Below are 5,000 nucleotides of genomic sequence, written 5' to 3' on the forward strand. Positions count from 1 at the left end.
TGTTACAAGCTGAAGCTAAACTTAAATTCTAAACTGCACATGTGACTGACTGGCTGGTAGATGCTAGTGGTGGTAGACTGGGCCCTTGAGAAGTCTAACAACACTGACTCTGCCTAGCCTCTGAGCTGAACACAAACAAGCATCATCGTGGATACTTGGAATGGAATAGACATCTTCACACACTCAGATAGAGGTAGCAGCTCATTAGTTCATTACTCGCAAGATTCACGTGGGTCACATTTTCCGGTCGGAAAATCCAGAATCTGGGATTAATCTGTAAAAATCCCATCCCTGAACCATCATGACTGCAGCAGAGGGGATGTGTAAACCATTATGGCACAAGTCTGTCCAGTTTCAGACAGGCAGGCAGGCAATATTACAGACAGCTATGGAGTGTGGAGACTTGAGGGCTGATGGAATGAGGGGATGTCTAAAGGACCACTATGGAGGTGGGATGGAGAGGTGCATGGATAACAATACAGAGTCAGGAGTAATGTGGCATGTGTGTGTGTGTGTGTGTGTGTGTGTGTGTGTGTGTGTGTGTGTGTGTGTGTGTGTGCACATTTGAGAGCATGTGTGTGTGTGTGTGTGTTTGTGTGTGTGAGCATTTGAGAACATGTGTTTGTGTGTGTGTGCACATTAGAGGGCATGTGTGAGTGTGTTTGTGTGTGTTTCTATGTGCGTGCGTGTGTGTGTGTGTGTGTGTGTTCATTTTAGAGCATGCGTGTGAGTGTGTGTGTGTGTGTGTTGAGTGGCAGAGGGGGTTGACAGGTGTACATCCATTTGGCTGCAAAGTGTGACTCCCATGGTGAGATGGCGCCCAGTCAGTGACAAGGGCCTTTATTCTATGGGCATATGTGACTATGTGTGTGAGTGTGTGTCCACAGGCAAGTCAAGAATGCCAAAGGATACATCACCATGGGAGGGTCACAGCACACACATTCGCCACAGCAGGAAAGCTGTACAATGACATATGATATTTGTGTAGTGTGTGGAGAGAAAAAGACGGGCACACAGCATGTCTGTTTCTGTGATGCTTATCTAACAAGTCAGAAAGCCCAGTTGTAAAGTAAATAAATACAATTGCAGGTTTAGGTGTGTGTGTGTGTGTGGCAGAAATGTGTTTGTGTCTGTGAATAGAGTATATTGAGTGTGTTTGAACATTAATTTGCACTCATTTCTATATATTTCTGAATAATTTGAGTGTGTGTGTGTGTGTGTCTGTGTGTGAGTGAGAAAGAGAGGGAGAGAGAGCATCTTTGGCAAGTTTGCACTAGTTAGTTTTAATCTGTGAATACTGTGTGGAGGTATTTAAGTGTGTTTGAGTGAATATATGTCTGTATTCATTTGAATATCCCTGTAATAATACTGTGTGTGTGTGTGTGTGTGTGTTTGGGTTGGACGTTTGAACTTCTTCCCATGTATGTGTTAAAGTTGTTGTTGTGTAAGCATATCCAGGGTTGTGTTGTTTGGAATGACCACGGGTATGTCTGCATGAGTATGTGTGTGGCCACCATGTGTCTTAGTAAGTGCATGTTAACCATCAGTGCTGCTGGCCAGCAGTGAAGCAGAGCCAGGCTGTGATAGGGAGTGGTAGAAAGGAGAAATAGCCCTGTCCAGTCTGCCTGAGAACACTCTGTGAAAGTGGAAGAGATGGCTAGTTTTCATTGCAATCTATGTGGTAATCTCTGTAGTATAGTTAGAGTATTACAGTATTTATTAGAAATAAGTAAATCAGTACCTTACTGGTCAGTACAATGATTTTGCCTTAGTATAAGTATTATTATTATTATTATTAATAATAATACTAATAATAGTAATAGTAGTAATAATAATAACTATATTATAATTAATAAATATAATGTTTACAGTAGTATAGTGTCATAATCTTCCAAAAGTCAGCAATATGCTGCACTAATGCACATATTTTGCAGCTATTACAGTAGGTATTAAAACATATATTTTCTGAAATATGTTTGTATTTTTTGTTGAGATGATTTTTGATACTATATTTTTTGACACAGAAAGAAGGTCATGGTCGGATAAGACTGTGTTTGAGTGTATGTGTACTATATGTTAACTTGTGTGTGTGTGTGTGTGTGTGTGTGTGTGTGTGTGTGTGTGTGTGTGTGTGTGTGTGTGTCCGTGTCCAGGAGAGCTAAGACCAGAGGGAGAAGCTGTCTGGTTTGTGCTGTACACATCTCCTTTAATTAAAGGACAGTATAATCACTGCACTACTGCATACCCTACACACATGTGTGAATGTGTAAACAGTCCATTCCAGCGTAGCCCTCAGCCAGCTCCAACCAGAGGGGCACGACAGAAATACCTTCCTTTTAAGTGACATATTGTGAGATCAACATAATAAAGACATACTATTCTGACAGTGCCGATGAATATAAATGGCTTACGCAATAAAATATGGATTTATCATGTATTTCTTCTTTCTTCTTACTAATTATCAGTCTGCTTATTATAGTCTAGCGTAGTACTTTGCACATTATGAAGTAGATCTGTGTATACCTGTGTGACCTTAAACCCAAAGCTAAATGGAGTTACAGTGTTATATTTAAAAGAGTGATGGAGAAAACACATACAAATAATTGTGAGTAGTTATATTTTAATATTATATTAAAAACAGTGCATAAAAAAGTTATTTTCAATCTATTAACATTTGGTCAATTTCAAACAACATATTACAGTATTGTGCTACAATTTTGTCATGGCTGTGATTTTTTTAAATTTCATGTAAAAAAAAGCAGTAATTATTTTTGATTGTGTAATTACATCTTGCATTTGCAAATTGTAAGATCTGCAAATTAGACATTTAATTTCAATATTGTACAATACATCCTTCATAGGGAAATTCAATTAAATTAAATAACCTTTGACCCTTCATTTGGCTTAATATTTATATACATTTAATTTCTGTATCAAGAATATATATATATATTTTTTTTTTTAAATCATTGCTCAGACAAATTAGGAAATCGCAAATTAAGCTCAACAATGTTGGTGCACATGTATGTACCATATTAAAAAAAGCTCACATTAAAAATAAAACAAGAAAAATTACATTGATCCTGAAACAAATGCATGAAAAGGCAAATGTGCATCTATCTAAAACATGTAACAATAATATTAACAAATAAAGAGCAGTGAAAAAGAACAAAAGATGACAGTAAAACAGAGAGAGAGCTGGGATGCTCCATCATCTCTCCGTGTCCATTTTGGAGATGGCTGGTTTGATAAATTGCTGTTCAATTTCATGTGATGAGTTATTAGGGTGAAAAGCTGTGTTGTGACCACTATGTAAATATCTCATTAGGAAGGGTTAGTAACACTTCTCTGGTTTCACATAGAAAGAAAATATACTGGATGCATGTGCAATATCCACCTTTCCAAAAGAGGCACAGACACTCACACATACACAAAAATTGATGAGCCAAATGTGACCATGATTATGCAGGAGATACAAAAAAAAGAAAATGCTAACAAAATATTTCACAACATTGTTTGGAGTTGATATTTTGGCCAAAGGAATGATTTGAGTCCCTTGACATTGTGCCGGAACACAACAAAGGAATAATTACTCACTCATTCGCTCCCTCCATCCCTCCCTCCCTCTCCGCCTCGCGCACTTGCATGCCCACCAAACACAGCGAAGGGTGCGCCCGGCGTCCCCCCTCAAACTTGATGGTTGCTGAACTTATTTTTAGTGTCATTTGATAAGCATCCCCGCTTGCGCGGAGACGTCCCACTGACCCCGCCACTGGTCATTGTCTATACCACTTCCCGTCAAGGCCCTGTGCGCTTTGTCAGATTTCCACTCCAATATCCATTTCGCATCTGAAGTAGCCTATCGAAAGTGACTGGATCGTTCGAGCCTTTTCCCTCAGCTGCTACACACCCACCCCAACCCCCTCCCCACCCCCCAACACCACCAAAGCCCCCCCCTCCTGCGAGTTTTCCGCTTTCGCTCACACGCCTGTACTGCCTCGTCCTGACAGTACGTTTCAGACATTCTAACAATAAACACATCGTGCCGTGCATTGGGGTGTTTTTCTGTCTGTGTACGTGTGCGTACGTATGTGTGTGTGTATGTGTGTGTGTGTGTGTGTGTGCGGTGATTTCTGGAAATGAACAATACTTCTCCATCCATCACTCCTGCTCGCCCCCTGCTTTGGGAGTGTTCGGACAACCCCTACCGTTTCGTTGCAAATAACGCACGGCACAGTAATAGGTCATTCAATGTCAGAAGGCGTAAAAGACAGGATGAGCTAGATCTTCACAGGCTGCTGCTTGTAGTTGTCTTTAATTATTTTAATTAAACTCTGATATTCTCATGCAGGGAGAACTAGTGTGTTGTGACACCAGAGAGAGAGAGAGAGAGAGAGAGCGAGTGAGGGAGAGAGAGAGAGAGAGAGAGAGAGAGAGGGCGAGAGAAGGGGGAGAGGGAGGGAAGGGCTTTGGAGACGTGATATGGCGAGTCCGGCAGTGTTGAGACAGCTGTATCTATATCTTTAAAGAACTCGTAACTGATGGGGATGCTTATTGGGAGTGATGTCCTGTGCATTAGGCAGACAGAGGCACACTGCAGTTGGGGGTGTGCTGGGTTGCGGGGGGGCATCAACCGTCGTGTCAAGGTCCCGACGCACCCGTCGCTCCAAACGTAGCCCGGGCCCTGTGCTTGCTCGCGGGGGCTGCCTGTCTCTTGCGGCGGAGTAACGCTCTATTAATTTTTCCTGTCCCGAGAACATAATGAAAGAGGAAAATAGGTGTCTTGTGAAGAAGAAAAAAAAAAAAAAAAGCGTGAGGGGCGAAGTCCCACTGCTGCCACTACCTCGGGGGCGTCCAGTCTTCCAGTTTGTCATGCGTGTGCACTTCTCAGTGTTAAAATGACAAGATCAGCAGTCACAGGCCTCCCGCCAGGCAAGCAGGCATCCAGGCCGGCAGGCAGGCAGGCAGCGAGACTGCACTTGGAGAGGACGGATTGTGTG

General features: G+C 42.0%; 1 protein-coding gene across 1 annotated transcript in view; it reads right to left on the reverse strand.

The window, feature by feature from the left end:
* Positions 1 to 2,603: 2,603 nt before the first annotated feature.
* Positions 2,604 to 5,000, reverse strand: part of antxr2a (ANTXR cell adhesion molecule 2a) — a 69,869-nt gene continuing 67,472 nt past the window's right edge. Inside the window, exon 17 of the mRNA XM_012835114.3 lies at positions 2,604 to 5,000. This exon is cut by the window's right edge and continues 611 nt beyond it. The gene's annotated coding sequence lies outside the window, so the exon portion shown is untranslated.

This window comes from Clupea harengus, chromosome 7 (genome assembly GCF_900700415.2).
Source record: "Clupea harengus chromosome 7, Ch_v2.0.2, whole genome shotgun sequence".
NCBI classification, from domain to species: domain Eukaryota; kingdom Metazoa; phylum Chordata; class Actinopteri; order Clupeiformes; family Clupeidae; genus Clupea; species Clupea harengus.